This window comes from Oncorhynchus gorbuscha, unplaced genomic scaffold (assembly GCF_021184085.1).
Source record: "Oncorhynchus gorbuscha isolate QuinsamMale2020 ecotype Even-year unplaced genomic scaffold, OgorEven_v1.0 Un_scaffold_3770, whole genome shotgun sequence".
Taxonomy (NCBI): domain Eukaryota; kingdom Metazoa; phylum Chordata; class Actinopteri; order Salmoniformes; family Salmonidae; genus Oncorhynchus; species Oncorhynchus gorbuscha.
Window position 1 is genome coordinate 1 of NW_025747937.1, and position 23830 is coordinate 23830.

The window sequence follows — 23830 nt, forward strand, 5'->3', positions numbered from 1 at the left end:
TCAGATATCATGACATCAACACCTCAGATATCATGACCGACATCAACACCTCAGATATCATGACCCTGACATCAACACCTCAGATATCATGACCCTGACATCAACACCTCAGATATCATGACCTGACATCAACACCTCAGATATCATGACCCTGATATCAACACCTCAGATATCATGACCCTGACATCAACACCTCAGATATCATGACATCAACACCTCAGATATCATGACCCTGACATCAACACCTCAGATATCATGACATCAACACCTCAGATATCATGACCCTGATATCAACACCTCAGATATCATGACCCTGACATCAACACCTCAGATATCATGACCCTGACATCAACACCTCAGATATCATGACATCAACACCTCAGATATCATGACATCAACACCTCAGATATCATGACCCTGACATCAACACCTCAGATATCGTGACCCTGACATCAACATCATATTTCTCAAAACACTGATCCTGGCACAGAAACATCACAGATCACAGATAAAGTATATAATAACTAAATGAATCATATATATATATATATATAAATAACTTCGCAAGTACCTTTTTGAGCACGAAGTCGACCCGCCCAGCTTTTTCCATGTGAGCAGGCAGGTAAATTCTCTTGCTGACTTTGGAGTAACCTTTAGCTGATGCTGTTATGATGTGTGTTCCTGAGTTCATTAACCTCCAGTAATCACCTTCCTCCGCTATGGAGGGAGGGAGGGAGGGAGGGAGGGAGGGACAGGGAAGGAGACAGGGAAGGAGACAGGGATGAGGGAGAGAGAGATATCAAATACAAATCTTAGAATCAGCTATTATAGACTGCCAGAACCCACTGGATTCTCCAATTACATTGAATGAATTACAGTACAAATTACAAGCCGTCAATTGGCTATACTTAATTAATTATTAAAATCCAGAAAAAACTGTTCAATTCTACAACCACCTAAAAGGAAGCGATTCCCAAACCTTCCATAACAAAGCCATCACCTACAGAGAGATGAACCTGGAGAAGAGTCCCCTAAGCAAGCTGGTCCTGGGGCTCTGTTCACAAACACAAACACACCCTACAGAGCCCAAGGACAGCAGCACCATTAGACCCAACCAAATCATGAGAAAACAAAAAGATAATTACTTGAAAAAACTGAGCAAACTAGAATGCTATTTGGCCCTAAACAGAGAGTACACAGCGGCAGAATACCTGACCACTGTGACTGACCCAAACTTAAGGAAAGCTATGCCTATGTACAGACTCAGTGAGCATAGCCTTGCTATTGACAAAGGCCGCCGTAGGCAGACATGGCTCTCAAGAGAAGACAGGCTTATGTGCTCACTGCCCACAAAATTAGTTGGAAACTGAGCTGCACTTCCTAACCTCCTGCCAAATGTATGACCATATTAAAGACACATATTTCCCTCAGATTACACAGATCCACAAAGAATTCAAAAACAAACATTCTGATAAACTCCCATATCTACTGGGTGAAATACCACAGTCTGCCATCAGCACAGCAGCAAGATTTGTGACCTGCTGCCACGAGAAAAGGTCAACCAGTGAAGAACAAACACCATTGTAAATACAACCCATATTTATTTATTTATTTTCTCTTTTGTACATTAACTATTTGCACATCTGCAAATATTGTATACAGACATAATATGACATTTGAAATGTTTTAATTATTTTGGAACTTCTGTGAGTGTAATGGTTACTGTTAATTTCTATTGTTTGTTTCACGTTTATATATTATCTACCTCACTTGCTTTGGCAATGTTAACATGTTTCCCATGCCAATAAAGCCCCTTGAATTGAATTGAGAGAGAGAGCAAGAGAAAGAGAGGGAGATAGGAGGGGGAATGGGATGAAGAGGGGGAGGGAGGGGAAAAGAGACAGAGAAGGAGCGAGACAGAGAAGGAGCGAGACAGGGAAGGAGGGAGACAGGGAAGGAGGGAGACAGGGAAGGAGGGAGACAGGGAAGGAGGGAGACAGGGAAGGAGGGAGACAGAGAAGGAGGGAGACAGAGAAGGAGGGAGACAGAGAAGGAGGGAGACAGAGAAGGAGGGAGACAGAGAAGGAGGGAGACAGAGAAGGAGGGAGACAGAGAAGGAGGGAGACAGAGAAGGAGGGAGACAGGGAAGGAGGGAGACAGGGAAGGAGGGAGACAGGGAAGGAGGGAGATAGGGAAGGAGGGAGTCAGAGAAGGAGGGAGTCAGAAGGAGGGAGTCAGAAGGAGGGAGACAGAAGGAGGGAGACAGAAGGAGGGAGACAGAAGGAGGGAGACAGAAGGAGGGAGACAGAAGGAGGGAGACAGAAGGAGGGAGACAGAAGGAGGGAGACAGGGAAGGAGGGAGACAGGGAAGGAGGGAGAAAGAGAAGTAGGGAGACAGACAAATGGCTCCTTTCTCCCTCCATAGAGCTCTAACAGAGGGCCCTGCTCAGAAGTAGCAATTTGGGCTCCTTTCCCCCTCCATAAGGCTCTAACAGAGGGCCCTGCTCAGAAGTAGCCACCTGCTCAGAAGTAGCCATTTGGGCTCCTTTCTCCCTCCATAGAGCTCTAACAGAGGATCCTATGACTATCAGTTATTACGGTGGTTACCTGTGGTGACATCTTTACGAATTCCCCTGACAGATACGGACGCTCCCTTTATTCCATAGCCCTCTTCATCCTTCACCACTCCCTTAATACCTCTGTGGACCTGGAGAAGAGAAGGAACGACAGGGAATATCAGGGAATATCAGGCTTATTTTAACAAAATTCCCTGGTTTTCCAGGAATCTCAGTTGCTGGAATCCTGGAGAGATGACTTATTCCCCCCTCATTCCAGGATTCTCCCAACCAGAATTCCAGGATTCTCCCAACCAGAATTCTATGATATACTGCTTATTCCCCCCTCATTCCAGGATACTCCCAACCAGGTTTCTAGGATTCTCCCAAGCAGAATTCTAGGATATACTGCTTATTCCCCCCTCATTCCAGGATACTCCCAACCAGGATTCCAGGATTCTCCCAACCAGAATTCCTGGAAACCCAAGAAATTTGGGAGGGGGCAGTTTCCGGAATTTTCAAACCTATCAGTGAATGGCAGGGAATGCTAAGGTCAGTGGAGGCTGGTGGGCGGGAGAAATATATAGTAGGAGTGCAGCTTAAAACCTCTTCGGGATCGGTGTCCCGTCCACGGGACGGTTGAGCTAATGTCGGCTAATGTGATTAGCATGAGGTTGAGCTAATGTAGGCTAATGCGATTAGCATGAGGTTGAGCTAATGTAGGCTAATGTGATTAGCATGAGGTTGAGCTAATGTAGGCTAATGCGATTAGCATGTGGTTAAATAAGAACATTTCCCAGGACATAGACATATCTGATATTGGCAGGAAGCTTAAATTCTTGTTCATCTAACTGCACTGTCCAATCTACAGTAGCTATTACAGTTTTGAACATGAACAGTTATTAATAAACAAGTTAGGCACATTTGGGCAGTCTTGATACAAAATTTTGAACAGAAATGCAATGGTTCATTGGATCAGTCTAAAACTTTGCACATACACTGCTGTCATCTAGTGGCCAACATCTAAATTTCTTTGTATTGTCTTTTACCATTATCTACTGTGTTATATTCTCCTACATTCCGTTCACATTTACACAATCTTCAAAGTGTTTCCTTTCAAATGGTGTGAAGAATGTGAATATCCTTGCTTCAGGGCCTGAGCTACAGGCAGTTAGATTTAGGTATGTCATTTTAGGCGAACATTTGAAGAAAAAAAAGGGGGTGGAGCCTTAAGAGGTTTTAACAGAACGGCTGTATTGGAATGAATGGAACGGTATCAGACACATCAAACACATGTTTTCCACGTGTTCAATATACAGCTCCATGTATTCCATTCCAGCCATTACAAAGAGCCAGCTGTCCTCCTATATCTCTGCCCACCAGCCACCACTGATAAGGACATTAAACGTGGTCAGAAAATGATGGTATAACTACGGCACAAAATGGCTGCCTGGTCGTTGTGCTATAGAGAGGCAGACCCACCGACTCCATGAAACTGAGCAAGGCCTCCTTGTTCCTGAGCCACTCTGGGTAGAGCTCCTCTTCAGAAGGGAACTTGTCACAGCCCAGCTCCACCGTAATCTCCAGGCAGTTAGTGTGGAGGTAGTTAAAGTCTGACATGCCTACGGTACCGGAGAAATAGAGAGTTAGGACACATCGTAAATATATACACTAGACACACAAGTACTGAGAATTAACAGACAGACAGGAATAAGAGGGGGGGTTAAGGAGAGGAGGAGAGAAAAGAGGAGGAAGTGAGGAGGAAGAGAGGAGGAGGAGAGAGAAGAGGAGGAGGAGAGGAGGAAAGGAAGAGAGGAGGAGGAGAGGAGGAGGAGGAGGAGAGGAGGAGAAAAGGAGGAGGAGGAGGAAAGGAGGAGGAAAGGAAGAGAGGAGGAGGAGAGAGGAGGAGGAGGAGAGGAGGAAAGAAAGAGAGGAGGAGGAGGAGAGGAGGAAAGGAAGAGAGGAGGAGAGGAAGAGAGGAGGAGAGAGAAGAGGAGGATGAAGAAAAGAGGAGGAGAGAGAAGAGGAAGATAGGAGGAGAGAGGAGAGGAGTTAAGGAAGAGAGGAGGAGAGGAGGAAAGGAAGAGAGGAGGAGGAGGAGAGGAGGAAAGGAAGAGAGGAGGAGAAAGAAGAGAAAGAGAGGAGGAGGAAGAGGAGGAGGAGAGAGAAGAGGAGGAGGAGGAAGAGGAGGAGGAGGAAGAGGAGGAGGAGAGAGAAGAGGAGGAGGAGAGGAGGAAAGGAAGAGAGGAGGAGGATGAAGAAAAGAGGAGGAGAGAGAAGAGGAAGATAGGAGGAGAGAGGAGAGGAGTTAAGGAAGAGAGGAGGAGAGGAGGAAAGGAAGAGAGGAGGAGAGGAGGAGAGGAGGAGAGGAAAAGAAGAGGAGGAGAGGAGGAGAGAGAAGAGAAGGAGAGGAGGAGAGAGAAGGAAATGGAAGAGAGGAAGAGAGAGTAAGAATGACACGAGGACGAGAGGAGAGACAGAATGACACGAGGAGAAGATATGGAAGGTTCCGTACCCCCTGGGAAGAGAGGAGAAGATATAGAAGGTTCCGTACCCCCTGGGAAGCTGTACCACAGAGGAGGAGGAGAGGAGAAGATATAGAAGGTTCCGTACCCCCTGGGAAGCTGTACCACAGAGGAGGAGGAGAGGAGAAGATATGGAAGGTTCCGTACCCCCTGGGAAGCTGTACCACAGAGGAGGAGGAGAGGAGAAGATATGGAAGGTTCCGTACTCCCTGGGAAGCTATACCACAGAGGAGGAGGAGAGGAGAAGATATAGAAGGTTCCGTACCCCCTGGGAAGCTGTACCACAGAGGAGGAGGAGAGGAGGAGAGGAGGAGATATGGAAGGTTCCGTACCCCCTGGGAAGAGAGGAGGAGATATAGAAGGTTCCGTACCCCCTGGGAAGCTGTACCACAGAGGAGGAGGAGAGGAGAAGATATGGAAGGTTCCGTACTCCCTGGGAAGCTATACCACAGAGGAGGAGGAGAGGAGAAGATATAGAAGGTTCCGTACCCCCTGGGAAGCTGTACCACAGAGGAGGAGGAGAGGAGAAGATATAGAAGGTTCCGTACCCCCTGGGAAGCTGTACCACAGAGGAGGAGGAGAGGAGGAGAGGAGGAGATATGGAAGGTTCCGTACCCCCTGGGAAGAGAGGAGGAGATATAGAAGGTTCCGTACCCCCTGGGAAGCTGTACCACAGAGGAGGAGGAGAGGAGAAGATATGGAAGGTTCCGTACCCCCTGGGAAGCTGTACCACAGAGGAGGAGGAGGGAGAAGAGGTGGAGAGGAGGAGATATAGAAGGTTCCGTACCCCCTGGGAAGCTGTACCACAGAGGAGGAGAAGAGGAGGAGAGGAGAAGATATAGAAGGTTCCGTACCCCCTGGGAAGCTGTACCACAGAGCCCCGTTGATGATGCCTCCGCTCCGGATGAAGGACGCTCCACATCTAGAATATACAACATGTAGGTCATGTAACAGGGGGTAATATAATCATTCATAATAATAGCCAGGAATATAATCACCTGTCTGTGTTGTTGTCGGCCATGCTGGCGTGAGAGTCTGCGTATGTCCTGGCCAGCTGCTTAAATGCCTGCAGAGAGGAACACAGTCACACTCTACAACATGGCATTTTCTGGCCTGGGAACAGAAGAGGTTTTCACCACTGACATAAACTAGGTGTAGAACAGGGTACTTGTTGGTCAGGTTTAGGACAGGTGAGTGTTGGTCAGGTGTAGAACAGGGTACTTGTTGGTCAGGTTTAGGACAGGTACCCGTTGGCCAGGTTTAGGACAGGTACCTGCTGGTCAGGTGTCGAACAGAGTACCTGTTGGCCAGGTTTAGGACAGGGTACCTGCTGGTCAGGTGTAGAACAGGGTACCTGTTGGTCAGGTTTAGAACAGGTACATGTCGGTCAGGTTTAGGACAGGGTACCCGTTGGCCAGGTTTAGGACAGGTACCTGCTGGTCAGGTGTAGAACAGGGTACCCATTGGCCAGGTTTAGGACAGGTACCTGTTGGTCGGGTTTAGGACAGGTGATTGTTGGTCGGGTTTAGGACAGGTACCTGCTGGTCAGGTTTAGGACAGGTGCCTGTTCATCAGGTGTAGGACAGGACAGGGTACCTGTTGGTCAGGTGTAGGACAGGATAGGGTACCTGTTGGTCAGGTGTAGGACAGGACAGGGTACATGTTGGTCAGGTGGAGGACAGGACAAGGTACCTGTTGGTCAGGTGTAGGACAGGACAGGGTACCTGATGGTCAGGTTTAGGACAGGTACCTGTTGGTCAGGTAATATAATAATAATAATAATAATATATGCCATTTAGCAGACGCTTTTATCCAAAGCGACTTACAGTCATGTGTGTATACATTCTACGTATGGGTGGTCCCGGGATCGAACCCACTACTCTGGCGTTACAAAGCGCCATGCTCTACCAACTGAGCTACAGAAGGACCAGGTGTGGAACAGGACAGGGTACCTGTTCATCAGGTGGAGGACAGGGTACCTGTTGGTCAGGTGTAGGACAGGTACCTGTTGGTCAGGTGTAGGACAGGGTGCCTGTTGGTCAGGTGTATTACAGGACAAGGTGCCTGTTCATCAGGTGTAGGACAGGGTACCTGTTGGTCAGGTGTAGGACAGGGTACCTGTTGGTCAGGTGTAGGACAGGGTACCTGTTGGTCAGGTGTAGGACAGGGTACCTGTTGGTCCAGGTGTAGGACACGGTACATGTTGGTCAGGTGCAGGACCACGGTACCTGTTCGTCAGGTGTAGGACAGGGTACCTGTTCGTCAGGTGTGGACAGGGTACCTGTTTGTCAGGTGTAGGACAGGGTACCTGTTGGTCAGGTGTAGGACACGGTACCTGTTCGTCAGGTGTAGGACAGGGTACCTGTTGGGCAGGTGTAGGACAGGGTACCTGTTCGTCAGGTGGAGGACAGGACAAGGTACCTGTTGTTCAGGTGTTGGACAGGGTACCTGTTGGTCAGGTGTTGGACAGGGTACCTGTTGGTCAGGTGTAGGACAGGGTACCTGTTGGTCAGGTGGAAGACAGGACAAGGTACCTGTTGGTCAGGTGTTGGACAGGGTACCTGTTGGTCAGGTGTTGGACAGGGTACCTGTTGGTCAGGTGTTGGACAGGGTACCTGTTGGTCAGGTGTAGGACAGGACAAGGTACCTGTTGGTCAGGTGTTGGACAGGGTACCTGTCGGTCAGGTGTAGGACAGGGTACCTGTTGGTCAGGTGTAGGACAGAACAGGGTACCTGTTGGTCAGGTGTAGGACAGGGTACCTGTTGGTCAGGTGTAGGACAGAACAGGGTACCTGTTCGTCAGGTGAGGACAGGACAGGGTACCTGTTCATCAGGTGTAGGACAGGACAGCGTACCTGTTGGTCAAGTGTAGGACAGGACAGGGTACCTGTTCATCAGGTGTAGGACAGGACAGGTGCCTGTTCGTCAAGTGTAGGACAGGACAGGGTACCTGTTGGTCAGGTGTAGGACAGGACAGGGTACCTGTTGGTCAGGTGTAAGACAGGGTACCTGTTCATCAGGTGTATTACAGGACAGGGTACCTGTTCATCAGATGTGGAGAACATCCTCTCTTCATGGAGGTGTCTAGAAAGTCAAAAAGATGGAGTCTATGGCTCCTCCATCCCACAGTTTACATCAGTTTAGACAGTGGCAGACCTGGTCATCATCACTGCTGTACCTCAGCTACCTGAGGAGAGGAGAGGAGGAGAGGAGAGGAGAGGAGTCAGGAGAGGGAGGGAGAGGAGAGGAGGAGAGGAGGAGGAGAGGAAGAGAGAGAGGAGAGGAGAGCAGAGGAGAGGGGAGAGCAGGAGAGGAGGAGGAGAGGGAGGAGAGGGAGAGGGAGGGAGGAGGGGGAGAGGAGGGGAGGGAGAGGAGAGGGGAGGGAGGGAGGGGGAGAGGAGGAGAGGGAGGAGAGGAGAGGGGGAGGGGCAGAGGGAGAGGGGAGCAGAGGAGAGGAGGGAGGGAGGGGGGAGGGAGGGAGGGGAGAGGGAGGGAGGGGGAGGGAGGAGAGGGAGAAGGGGAGGAGGGAGGGGAGGGAGGGGAGGGAGGGGAGGGAGGGAGGGAAGGAGGAGAGGGAGGGGAGGAGGGAGGAGGAGGGAGGGGAGGGGAGAGGGAGAGGGAGAGGAGAGGAGAGGGGGAGAGGAGAGGAGAGGAGAGAGGAGAGGAGGGAGGAGAGGAGAGGAGGAAGAGGAGGAGGAGAGGGAGGAGAGGAGAGGAGAGGGAGGAGAGGAAGAGGAGAGGAGAGGAGAGGAGAGGAGGGAGGGAGGATAATTACACATTTCCCTTACAAAACTGGTTTTGTCTAAAACTCTGGACACACATAGAACATATCTTACCAAAACAGTAGGAATGTCCTGTATCTTACCAAAACAGTAGGAATGTCCTGTACCTTACCAAAACAGTAGGAATGTCCTGTATCTTACCAAAACAGTAGGAATGTCCTGTACCTTACCAAAACAGTAGGAATGTCCTGTACCTTACCAAAACACCTTACCAAAACAGTAGGAATGTCCTGTACCTTACCAAAACAGTAGGAATGTCCTGTACCTTACCAAAACAGTAGGCATGTCCTGTACCTTATCAAAACAGTAGGAATGTCCTGTACCTTACCAAAACAGTAGGAATGTCCTGTACCTTATCAAAACAGTAGGAATGTCCTGTACCTTACCAAAACAGTAGGAATGTCCTGTACCTTACCAAAACAGTAGGAATGCCCTATATCTTACCAAAACAGTAGGAATGTCCTGTACCTTACCAAAACAGTAGAATAGTCTGTACCTTACCAAAACAGTAGGAATGTCCTGTACCTTACCAAAACAGTAGGAATGTCCTGTACATACCAAAACAGTAGGAATGTCCTGTACCTTACCAAAACAGTAGGAATGTCTGTACCTTACAAAGCAGTAGGAATGTCACTGTACCTTATCAAAACAGTAGGAATGTCTGTAAAACAGTAGGAATGTCTGCCTTACAAAACCAGTAGGATGTCCTATATCTTGCCAAAACAGTAGGAATGTCCTGTACCTTACCAAAACAGTAGGAATGTCCTGTACCTTACCAAAACAGTGGATGTCCTGTACCTTACAAAACAGTAAGAATGTCACTGTACCTTGCAAAACAGTAGGAATGTCCTAATACCTTACCAAACAGTGGGAATGTCCTGTACCTTACCAAAACAGTAGGAATGTCCTGTACCTTACCAAAAACAGTAGGAATGTCCTATATCTTGCAAAACAGTAGAATGTCCTATACCTTGCCAAAACAGTAGGAATGTCCTGTACAGTGAATGTCCTATACCTTGCCAAAACAGTAGGAATGTCCTGTACAGTATGAATGTCCTATATCTTGCAAACAGTATGGATGTCTATATCTTGCAAAACAGTAGGAATGTCCTATATCTTACCAAAACAGTAGGAATGTCCTGTACCTTACCAAAACAGTAGGAATGTCCTGTACCTTACCAAAACAGTAGGAATGTCCTGTACCTTACCAAAACAGTAGGAATGTCCTGTACCTTGCAAAACAGTAGGAATGTCCTGTACCTTGCAAAACAGTAGGAATGTCCTGTACCTTGCAAAACAGTAGGAATGTCCTGTACCTTACCAAAACGATGTAGGAATGTCCTATATCTTACCAAAACAGTAGGAATGTCCTACCTTGCCAAACAGTAGAGAATGTCCTGTACCTTACAAAAACAGTAGGAATGTCCTATATCTTACCAAAACAGTAGGAATGTCCTATACCTTGCCAAAACAGTAGGAATGTCCTGTACAGTATGAATGTCCTATACCTTGCCAAAAACAGTAGGAATGTCCTATGCTCCACACCAACAGAAGAATAAGTTCCCATACCATTGAAGGGTACCTACACCTGAGGGACTTGCTATAGAGAAGCTAGTTACATCACTCATGTGTACACACCTCTCCGATGGCCTCACTGCGCCATCACTTCCGACACCAGTGTAGCGAGATGTTGATATTACATACCTTACCAAACCAGTAAGAGTCTGGGATGGGGATGTGGTCTGTGCGGAACCGTTTGATCCTGCGATTCCGGTAGAGGATGGACGTAAGGTCAGGAAAGTTCCGGTTCAGAGTCTAGGTTCTGAGCGTTGGTGCGACCCACCGTCCAACCGTTGAGCTCGTGACCCTACAAACACACACAGAGGGTAAAGGTTGTGACCCTACACATGGTTCAACACCCCGACCCTGCAGGAGCATGACGGGGGAGGAGTGAAGAGTGAAGCATCATGGGTAATGGAAATCATGGGAAGTCATGTCGGTTAGAAGAATGTGATTGGATAGGATGATAGGATAGGATGAATATAAGGAGTCAGGAGTGTTTTGTTGACCATATGACCCAGAAGAGGGGCCCAGAGATTTTCCCAGTCAAGTCACATGATCGTTCCCTATACAGGAAGCAACTCAGAGATTTTCCCAGTCAAGTCACATGATCGTTCCCTATACGGGAAGTAACTCAGAGATTTTCCCAGTCAAGTCACATGATGGATTCCCTATATACAGGAAATGCGTAGGGACAGACTCTAATCCGTCTGGAGAACAAACTGTCAGTAAACATTTTATTTCATTAAAACCTTTATTTTCTGAGGCAAGTCAGTGAAGAACAAATTCTTATTTAAAATGACGACCTACACCGTCCGAACCCGGACGACGCTGGGCTTAATTGTGCGCCTATGGGATTCCCCATCACAGCCGGATGGTGATACAGCCTGGATATCAGGAACCAGGGTGTCTGTAGTGACAGGACATGCTGTTTTGTGTGAAAGAAGATAGCCCAGAAATCCCTCGGTGGTTTGAAAACATGATGATAAAGACAATAGAGCTTCCCACTGCCAGCTGTTGGAAAAACAACGACAGACGTTCTATCCATTAAAAATATATTTGTTAAATTTGATATTTTAAGAAAAACGTTTTACTGAGATTTCTGGCAGTGTTGCTACTTGACCTTAAACACAGTTACAAAAAAATATTTCATTTCCATGACAACAGTCTAACCGACTGCTCTTGTTGATTGGTTAAGGACACTATCCCTCTGTCTCTCTGGTAGTGGGAGGAGGCTAAACCAATGGAAACTCCAGGTAGATGATAGACAGTTGGAAAAGGGCAGAAACCCAAAAGAGAGTGCCCCCAACACATGCTGTCACAGACTCTATATAATGGAGAAGATAGGAGCGTGGCCTCTTTCTATCTCTACAACGGCGGTTGGTTGGTCCCGGCTTCGGCGTTTTTATTTATGTTTACTTCCCTGGTTGTGGTGTGGTTGTTGTTCCGGGTCGTTCCTATCCTCTACCTCGGCGGCCGCCAGCTCGTAACCGTCGGGGTTCATGGATGCCAGGATGTGGATGCGCGTGGTGTTCACGAGGCGTCTCGATACGCTGGTTGCCAGGAGTACTCGGAACACAGGTACTGTGCCCAGGTAGAGCAGCAGCTGAGACCCCAGGACCTCGTTGCCATGCATGTTGCCAACCAGCTTGATCTCCGGTTCCACTGAGGGGAGAGGTGGGGGAGATGGGGGAGGAGGGGAGATGGGGAGATGGGGAGGAGAGGGAGGTGGGGGAGATGGGGGAGATGGGGGAGGTGGGGAGAGATGAGGGAAGAAGGGGAGGTGAGATGGGAAAGGTATTGAGACAAGATGTGTAAAAGGAAGATGTTAAGGAGGAGGTCAGCAGGATATTACCAATAGGCTTTAAGACACAGGGGGTCCTCAAGAGCCCTGAGATAGGCTTTAAGACACAGGGGTCCTCAACTAGCCCTGGACCAAGAGGCTTTAAGAGACGGGGTCCTCAACTAGCCCTGTACCAATAGGCTTTAATAAGACACAGGAGGTCCTCAACTAGCCCTGTACCAATAGGCTTTAAGACACAGGAGGTCCTCAACTAGCCCTGTACCTAGGCTTTAATTAAAGGGAGGTCCTCAATGGCCTGTACCAAAGGCTTTAAGAACACAGGAGGTCCTCAACTAGCCCTGTACCAATAGGCTTTAATTAACAGGGAGGTCCTCAACTAGCCCTGTACCAATAGGCTTTAAGACACAGGAGGTCCTCAACTAGCCCTGTACCAATAGGCTTTAAGACACAGGAGGTCCTCAACTAGCCCTGTACCAATAGGCTTTAATTAACAGGAGGTCCTCAACTAGCCCTGTACCAATAGGCTTTAAGACACAGGAGGTCCTCAACTAGCCCTGTACCAATAGGCTTTAAGACACTGGAGGTCCCTCAGCTAGCCCTGTACCAATAGGCTTCAATAAGACACAGGAGGTCCTCAAGCCCTGTACCAATGAGGCTTTTTAAGACACAGGAGGTCCTCAACTAGCCCTGTACCAATAGGCTTTAAGACACAGGGAGGTCCTCAATGGCCCTGTACCAATGAGCTTTAATAAGACACAGGAGGTCCTCAACTAGCCCTGTACCAATAGGCTTTAAGACACAGGAGGTCCCTCCTAGCCCTGTACCAATAGGCTTTAATTAACAGGAGGTCCTCAACTGGCCCTGTACCAATAGGCTTTAAGACACAGGAGGTACTCAACTAGCCCTGTACCAATAGGCTTTAAGACACAGGAGGTCCTCAACTAGCCCTGTACCAATAGGCTTTAATTAACAGGAGGTCCTCAACTAGCCCTGTACCAATAGGCTTTAAGACACTGGAGGTACTCAACTAGCCCTGTACCAATAGGCTTTAAGACACTGGAGGTACTTAGCCCTGTACCAATAGGCTTTAAGACACAGGAGGTCCTCAACTAGCCCTGTACCAATAGGCTTTAAGACACAGGAGGTCCTCAACTAGCCCTGTACCAAATAGGCTTTAAGACACTGGAGGTACTCAACTAGCCCTGTACCAATAGGCTTTAAGACACAGGAGATACTCAACTAGCCCTGTACCAATAGGCTTTAAGACACAGGAGGGTCCTCAATAGCCCTGTACCAATAGGCTTTAAGACACAGGAGGTACTCACCTAGCCCTGTACCAATAGGCTTTAAGACACAGGAGGTCCTCAACTAGCCCTGTACCAATGGGCTCCCTCGCTCACTGCCCCATTGCTGTGCGGTTCAAACCCCAGAAATCACTCCACCTTAAATGGTTACACTCACACAGTTCATGCCCTCCGGGGTTGTCTGTGAACTCTATGGCCAGGAGGTCTTTCCCCTCTGTGCTGCGTCCGATACTGTAGATATATAGATACACAGATCAGTACTGTAGATATATGAATGCCAGATCCCGTACTGTAGATATATAGATACACAGATCTGTACTGTAGATATATAGATACACAGATGAGTACTGTAGATATATAGATACACAGATCAGTACTGTAGATATATAGATACACAGATTTACTGTAGATATATAGATACACAGATCAGTACTGTAGATATATAGATACACAGATCAGTACTGTAGATATATAGATACACAGATTGGTACTGTAGATATATAGATACACAGATTAGTACTGTAGATATATAGATACACAGATCAGTACTGTAGATATATAGATACACAGATCAATACCTAATAGATATATAAATACACAGATCAGTACTGTAGATATATAGATACACAGATGCATTGGTTATTCATCCGTGAGGTTGTATTTCCCTGTCCAAGTAAACAGCAGCAGACAACAGCCAGTACCTGTAGGTGCGGGAGATGTAGAGAGCACTTGGCAGCAGTCCTCTTCAGAACGCTGTACATCTGGGCGTTGGAGTGGTACGTGAACTGAATGATGGTGGAGGGTTCGTCTGGAGACAGGTTGGAGAAAGCCACTTCATGTCTAGCTGAGAGGGAGAGGGTGAAAGGATGAAGGGGGGGGGGGGGTCAAGGGATAGGGGGGAAGGGGGTGGGAGATTAGCTGAATTGATCATAGTTAGTTTTCTGAAACACCCCTTCGGGATCGGTGTCCAATCCACGGTACGGTTGAGCTAATGTAGGCTAATTTGATTAGCATGAGGTTGTAAGTAACAAGAACATTTCCCAGGACATAGACATATCTGATATGGGCAGAATGCTTAAATTAATGTTAATCTAACTGCACTGTCCAATTTACATTAAAATAATAGCATGATATTGTTTGAGGAGAGTTGCTCAGTTATGAACTTGAACATGTATGAATAAACCAAGTTAGGCACATTTGGGCAGTCATGATGCAACATTTTGAACAGAAATGCAATGTTCATTGGATCAGTCTAACACGTTGTACAGACACTGCTGCCATCTAGTGGCCAAAAATCGAAATTGCAGCTGGGCTGGAATAATACATTATGGCCTTTCTCTTCATTTCAAAGATGATGTTTTTTTCTTTATCTCTTACCAGATCTTCTGTGTTATATTGAATGACATTCCTTTCACATTTGCATAAACTTGAAAGTGTTTCCTTTCAAATGATACCAAGACCATGCATATCCTTGTTTCAGGCCTGAGTTACAGGCAGTTAGATGTGGGTAGGTCATTTTAAACTAAAAAAAAAATTAAAAAGGGGGGGGCGGACACACATTACGATTGTCATGTTAAATTACTTGGTAAGCTCTTTCAAATACATTTGTAATGTATTTAGAAACTAAAAATGCACTCCGTCCTAACTGGCTTTTCAGGTATTTGTGAATGCTAAGACAAGGTAGAATGTATGTTTGACGTGTTAAAATTCTATTTGTGTAACAGTACATTAAAAACTCTTATTTTAAGACAGGGTAGGAGAATGCGTGTTCAACATGTTAAAACTTCATTGGGCTAAGGGGGCAGTATTCGGAAGTTTGGATGAATGAGGTACCCAAAGTAAACTGCCTGTTACTCCGGCCCAGAAGTTAGGATAAGCATATAATTGGTGGTATTGGATAGAAAACACTCTAAAGTTTCAGGAACTGTTAAAGGTGAAAACCGAGGAGAATCCATCTGGAATTTATTTTGAGGCGATGACATCATTTAAAATGGCTGTCTATGGGAAAATCAATGGAATACCTCCCAGATTGCAGTTCTTAGGGCTTCAGTAGATGTCAACAGTTTTAGAAAGATTCAGGCGTATTCTTTGAAAAATGAGCTAGAATTTGTAGTTTTTCTAGGTGGCTCCCACCGCGCGGCGGTGAGGGCGCGCATTTCGTTATTTATCTCCGTCTTAAATTGTATCATTTATTTAAATATTAGGGTACCTGAGGATTTATTAGAAACGTTGTTTGACTTGTTTGGACAAAATTTCGGGTTCATTTGTATGCATTTTGAATGAGGGTAAAAGGTGGATTACTCAGTCAAAGCGCGCCAACTAAACTGACATTTCTGGGGATATTAGAAAGGAATTTATCGAACAAAAGGACCATTTGTTATGTAGCTGGGACCCGTGTGATTGCAATCAGAGGAAGATCTTAAAAGGTAAGTGATTTATTTTATCGCTATTTCTAACTTTCGTGATGCCTTTGCTTGTTTGGAATTTTTTTGTAATGCTTTTGTACGCGGGCCGACTATCCTCAGATAATAATCGCATAGTATGCTTTCGCCGTAACGCCTTTTTGAAATCTGACAAAGCGGCTGGATAAACAAGAAGTTAAGCTTTTAAACGATGTAAGACACTTGTATTTTCATGAATGTTTAATATTACGAATTTTGTATTTTGAATTTCGCGCACATCCATTTCCCCGGATGTTGGACAGGTGGGACACTAACGTCCCACCTAGCTCAGAGCTTTTAAAAATTCAATTTGTGTTACAGTACAGTAAAAACTCTTATTGTGTAATTATTGTATATTCACCAAGTTATTTTTTAGCATGTACAATTCCTGGGAGGGCTACCTCTTAACGGGGCCAACGGGTCGTGACAGCCTTCCTGTTCGCCGGCGAAGAATCGGTCACAGTCTAGGAAGTAAGGCCACGCCATGTCGATGCCCTCGAACGCGTGGCCACACCCTTCCTCACCGCCTCACATGCACTGCGGCATGACTTTAGAAGAAGAAGAAGAAGAAGGGGAATATGAGGGAGAAGAAGAATACTGTATTAATCCATATGAGATGGACACCCATCCTGTATCCAACCCCTTCAGCACACACACCTTGACTGGTGTGGGGCTGGACCTAAATGTGTTGGCTGGGACACACCTTGACTGTTGTGGGGCTGGAACTAAATGTGTTGGCTGGGACACACCTTGACTGTTGTGGGGCTGGAACTAAATGTGCTAGCTGGAACACACCTTGACTGTTGTGGGGCTGGAACTAAATGTGCTGGCTGGAACACACCTTGACTGTTGTGGGGCTGGAACTAAATGTGTTGGCTGGGACACACCCTGACTGTTGTGGGGCTGGAACTAAATGTGTTGGCGGTTACACACCTTGACTGTTGTGGGGCTGGAACTAAATGTGTTGGCTGGGACACACCTTGACTGTTGTGGGGCTGGAACTAAATGTGCTAGCTGGGACACACCTTGACTGTTGTGGGGCTGGAACTAAATGTGCTAGCTGGGACACACCTTGACTGGGCGGGGCTGGAACTAAACGTGCTAGCTGGGGCACGCCTTGACGGGGCGGGGCTGGAACTAAATGTGCTAGCTGGGACACGCCTTGACTGTTGGGGGCGGGCTGGAACTAAATGTGCTAGCTGGAACACACCTTGACTGTTGTGGGGCTGGAACTAAATGTGCTAGCTGGGACACACCTTGACTGTTGTGGGGCTGGAACTAAATGTGTTAGCTGGAACACGCCTTGACTGTTGTGGGGCTGGAACTAAATGTGCTCGCTGGGACACGCCTTGACTGTTGTGGGGCTGGAACTAAATGTGCTAGCTGGAACACACCTTGACTGTTGTGGGGCTGGAACTAAATGTGCTAGCTGGAACACACCTTGACGGGGCGGGGCTGGAACTAAATGTGTTGGCTGGAACACACCTTGACTGTTGTGGGGCTTGAACTAAATGTGCTAACTGGGACACACCTTGACTGTTGTGGGGCTGGAACTAAATGTGCTAGCTGGAACACACCTTGACTGTTGTGGGGCTGGAACTAAATGTGCTAGCTGGAACACACCTTGACTGTTGTGGGGCTGGAACTAAATGTGCTAGCTGGAACACACCTTGACGGGGGCGGGGCTGGAACTAAATGTGTTGGCTGGAACACACCTTGACTGTTGTGGGGCTGGAACTAAATGTGTTGGCTGGAACACACCTTGACTGTTGTGGGGCTGGAACTAAATGTGCTAGCTGGAACACACCTTGACTGTTGTGGGGCTGGAACTAAATGTGCTAGCTGGAACACACCTTGACGGGGGGCGGGGCTGGAACTAAATGTGTTGGCTGGAACACACCTTGACTGTTGTGGGGCTGGAACTAAATATGCTAGCTGGAACACACCTTGACTGTTGTGGGGCTGGAACTAAATGTGCTAGCTGGAACACACCTTGACTGTTGTGGGGCTGGAACTAAATGTGCTAGCTGGAACACACCTTGACGGGGCGGGGCTGGAACTAAATGTGTTGGCTGGAACACACCTTGACTGTTGTGGGGCTGGAACTAAATGTGTTGGCTGGAACACACCTTGACTGTTGTGGGGCTGGAACTAAATGTGCTAGCTGGAACACACCTTGACTGTTGTGGGGCTGGAACTAAATGTGCTAGCTGGAACACACCTTGACTGTTGTGGGGCTGGAACTAAATGTGCTAGCTGGAACACACCTTGACGGGGCGGGGCTGGAACTAAATGTGTTGGCTGGAACACACCTTGACTGTTGTGGGGCTGGAACTAAATGTGCTAGCTGGAACACACCTTGACTGTTGTGGGGCTGGAACTAAATGTGCTAGCTGGAACACACCTTGACTGTTGTGGGGCTGGAACTAAATGTGCTAGCTGGAACACACCTTGACGGGGGGGGGCTGGAACTAAATGTGTTGGCTGGAACACACCTTGACTGTTGTGGGGCTGGAACTAAATGTGCTAGCTGGAACACACCTTGACTGTTGTGGGCTGGAACTAAATATGCTAACTGGGACACACCTTGACTGTTGTGGGGTTGGAACTAAATATGCTAGCTGGAACACACCTTGACTGTTGTGGGGCTGGAACTAAATGTGCTAGCTGGAACACACCTTGACTGTTGTGGGGCTGGAACTAAATGTGCTAACTGGGACACACCTTGACTGTTGTGGGGCTGGAACTAAATATGCTAGCTGGGACACGCCTTGATGGGGGCGGTGCTAGAACTAAATGTGCTAGCTGGGACACGCCTTGATGGGGGCGGTGCTGGAACTAAATGTGCTAGCTGGGACACACCTTGACAGGTGCGGGGCTGGGTAGGTCTTGGCAGCGCGGGGCGAGTACGGAGCACCCCAGCAGACGGATGTCGGGGGAACACTCCCGTTGAGGAGACCGTGGATCACAGAGAGGAGGAGGTACTCAGCTCCAGACTCCACCTCGTGACGAGACTGCTGACCTAGGATGTTAGGGAAGATGGTCCTGGGGAGAGAGGAGATGAGCAATTGATCAATTGGTTGATTGGTCGATCTGACGATCAGTCTCTTGAACAGTCAGTCAGTAGGTCAATCAATCAATCAATTAGTCAGTCAGTCAGTCAATTTGTGAATCGGTCTGTCGATCAGTCAGTGAATCAATCAGTGAATCAATCAGTGAATCATATTCGTAATGTTTTTTCTCAAACAAAGTGATTCTCTTCCATTTCCGTGTGGGAAATATATTCACTCTAGGAGTGAACCCCCTATGGGCCCTGGTCAAAAGTACTGCACTATATAGGGAATAGTGTGGCACTTGGGATGCACACTCTGTCTATAGTAAGGGAGGGTAACCTGAAGACTCACCTGGAGTAGTCCAGGTCGTTGCAGTAACCCAGGTTAATCTCTGAACACACTGCGGCTGTGGAGTGAGGAGGGAGGAGGGTTAGGGGTAAGAGGAGTAACCCAGGTTAATCTCTGAACACACGGCTGCTGTGGAGTGAGGAGGGAGGAGGGTAAGAGGAGTAACCCAGGTTAATCTCTGAACACACGGCTGCTGTGAAGAGAGGAGGGAGGAGGGTTAAGGGTAAGAGGAGGAGATAACATATTTCTATCTGAATGTTCTGAAAATGTTATGTAGAACAAACATGCCTCTCTGACATGTAAAACTAGGAGTCATGTCAGCTGTAGTCATGGCATTTCTGTCAGATCCAGTGTGGTATGTACACTATAAACACTAAGATCCAGTGTGGTATGTACACTATAAACACTATCAGATCCAGTGTGGTATGTACACTATAAACACTAAGATACAGTGTGGTATGTACACTATAAACACTATCAGATCCAGTGTGGTATGTACACTATAAACACTAAGATACAGTGTGGTATGTACACTATAAACACTATCAGATCCAGTGTGGTATGTACACTATAAACACTATCAGATCCAGTGTGGTATGTACACTATAAACACTAAGATACAGTGTGGTATGTACACTATAAACACTAAGATACAGTGTGGTATGTACACTATAAACACTGTCAGATCTAGTGTGGTATGTACACTATAAACACTAAGATACAGTGTGGTATGTACACTACAAACACTAAGATCTAGTGTGGTATGTACACTATAAACACTATCAGATACAGTGTGGTATGTACACTATAAACACTATCAGATCCAGTGTGGTATGTACACTATAAACACTAAGATACAGTGTGGTATGTACACTATAAACACTATCAGATCCAGTGTGGTATGTACACTATAAACACTATCAGATCCAGTGTGGTATGTACACTATAAACACTAAGATCCAGTGTGGTATGTACACTATAAACACTAAGATCCAGTGTGGTATGTACACTATAAACACTATCAGATCCAGTGTGGTATGTACACTATAAACACTAAGATACAGTGTGGTATGTACACTATAAACACTTAGTTCTCTCAGATCCAGTGTGGTATGTCGCATCTATAAGACCACTACGGAGATACCTCAGTCCAGGTCTGATAGGTACACTATAAACAACACTGCGTTCATCCACCTCTGGCCTGCTCGCCTCCCTACCACTGAGGAAGTACAGCTCCCGCTCAGCCCAGTCAAAACCAGTGTGCCCTGGCCCCCAATGGTGGAACAAACTCCCTCACGACGCCAGGACACTCAATCACCAAACACCTGAAACCCCACCTCAGATACCAGTAAGTTTTAGATGCACTATTGTTAAGTGACTGTCCCACTGGATGTCATAAACACTAAGTCGCTCTGGATACTAAATGACTTAAATGTAAATGTAAAATGTATGTACACTATAAACACTATCAGATCCAGTGTGGTATGTACACTATAAACACTAAGATACAGTGTGGTATGTACACTATAAACACTATCAGATCCAGTGTGGTATGTACACTATAAACACTATCAGATCCAGTGTGGTATGTACACTATAAACACTAAGATACAGTGTGGTATGTACACTATAAACACTATCAGATCCAGTGTGGTATGTACACTATAAACACTAAGATACAGTGTGGTATGTACACTATAAACACTAAGATCCAGTGTGGTATGTACACTATAAACACTAAGATACAGTGTGGTATGTACACTATAAACACTAAGATACAGTGTGGTATGTACACTATAAACACTAAGATCCAGTGTGGTATGTACACTATAAACACTAAGATACAGTGTGGTATGTACACTATAAACACTATCAGATCCAGTGTGGTATGTACACTATAAACACTGTCAGATCCAGTGTGGTATGTACACTATAAACACTAAGATACAGTGTGGTATGTACACTATAAACACTAAGATACAGTGTGGTATGTACACTATAAACACTAAGATCCAGTGTGGTATGTACACTATAAACACTAAGATACAGTGTGGTATGTACACTATAAACACTAAGATCCAGTGTGGTATGTACACTATAAACACTAAGATACAGTGTGGTATGTACACTATAAACACTGTCAGATCCAGTGTGGTATGTACACTATAAACACTAAGATACAGTGTGGTATGTACACTATAAACACTGTCAGATCCACTGTGGTATGTACACTATAAACACTAAGATACAGTGTGGTATGTACACTATAAACACTATCAGATCCAGTGTGGTATGTACACTATAAACACTATCAGATCCACTGTGGTATGTACACTATAAACACTGTCAGATCCACTGTGGTATGTACACTATAAACACTGTCAGATCCACTGTGGTATGTACACTATAAACACTAAGATCCAGTGTGGTATGTACACTATAAACACTAAGATACAGTGTGGTATGTACACTATAAACACTAAGATACAGTGTGGTATGTACACTATAAACACTAAGATCCAGTGTGGTATGTACACTATAAACACTATCAGATCCAGTGTGGTATGTACACTATAAACACTAAGATACAGTGTGGTATGTACACTATAAACACTAAGATCCAGTGTGGTATGTACACTATAAACACTAAGATACAGTGTGGTATGTACACTATAAACACTATCAGATCCAGTGTGGTATGTACACTATAAACACTATCAGATCCAGTGTGGTATGTACACTATAAACACTAAGATACAGTGTGGTATGTACACTATAAACACTATCAGATCCAGTGTGGTATGTACACTATAAACACTATCAGATCCAGTGTGGTATGTACACTATAAACACTAAGATACAGTGTGGTATGTACACTATAAACACTGAGATACAGTGTGGTATGTACACTATAAACACTATCAGATCCAGTGTGGTATGTACACTATAAACACTAAGATACAGTGTGGTATGTACACTATAAACACTATCAGTGTGGTAGTACACTATAAACACTAAGATACAGTGTGGTATGTACACTATAAACACTATCAGATCCAGTGTGGTATGTACACTATAAACACTATCAGATCCAGTGTGGTATGTACACTATAAACACTATCAGATACAGTGTGGTATGTACACTATAAACACTATCAGATCCAGTGTGGTATGTACACTATAAATACTAAGATACAGTGTGGTATGTACACTATAAACACTATCAGATACAGTGTGGTATGTACACTATAAACACTATCAGATACAGTGTGGTATGTACACTATAAACACTAAGATACAGTGTGGTATGTACACTATAAACACTAAGATACAGTGTGGTAGTACACTATAAACACTAAGATACAGTGTGGTATGTACACTATAAACACTAAGATACAGTGTGGTATGTACACTATAAACACTAAGATACAGTGTGGTAGTACACTATAAACACTAAGATACAGTGTGGTATGTACACTATAAACACTAAGATACAGTGTGGTATGTACACTATAAACACTATCAGATCCAGTGTGGTATGTACACTATAAACACTAAGATACAGTGTGGTATGTACACTATAAACACTAAGATCCAGTGTGGTATGTACACTATAAACACTGTCAGATCCAGTGTGGTATGTACACTATAAACACTAAGATACAGTGTGGTATGTACACTATAAACACTATCAGATCCAGTGTGGTATGTACACTATAAACACTATCAGATCCAGTGTGGTATGTACACTATAAACACTAAGATACAGTGTGGTATGTACACTATAAACACTAAGATACAGTGTGGTATGTACACTATAAACACTAAGATCCAGTGTGGTATGTACACTATAAACACTATCAGATCCACTGTGGTATGTACACTATAAACACTAAGATACAGTGTGGTATGTACACTATAAACACTATCAGATCCAGTGTGGTATGTACACTATAAACACTATCAGATCCACTGTGGTATGTACACTATAAACACTAAGATACAGTGTGGTATGTACACTATAAACACTGTCAGATCCAGTGTGGTATGTACACTATAAACACTAAGATACAGTGTGGTATGTACACTATAAACACTAAGATCCAGATCCAGTGTGGTATGTACACTATAAACACTATCAGATCCAGTGTGGTATGTACACTATAAACACTATCAGATCCAGTGTGGTATGTACACTATAAACACTATCAGATACAGTGTGGTATGTACACTATAAACACTATCAGATCCAGTGTGGTATGTACACTATAAATACTAAGATACAGTGTGGTATGTACACTATAAACACTATCAGATACAGTGTGGTATGTACACTATAAACACTATCAGATACAGTGTGGTATGTACACTATAAACACTATCAGATACAGTGTGGTATGTACACTATAAACACTAAGATACAGTGTGGTATGTACACTATAAACACTAAGATACAGT

The 23830-nt window shown here is 45.6% G+C and overlaps 1 pseudogene; it reads right to left on the bottom strand.

The window, feature by feature from the left end:
- Positions 1 to 560: 560 nt before the first annotated feature.
- The window catches only part of LOC124028108, a 30771-nt pseudogene continuing 7501 nt past the window's right edge, over positions 561 to 23830 (bottom strand).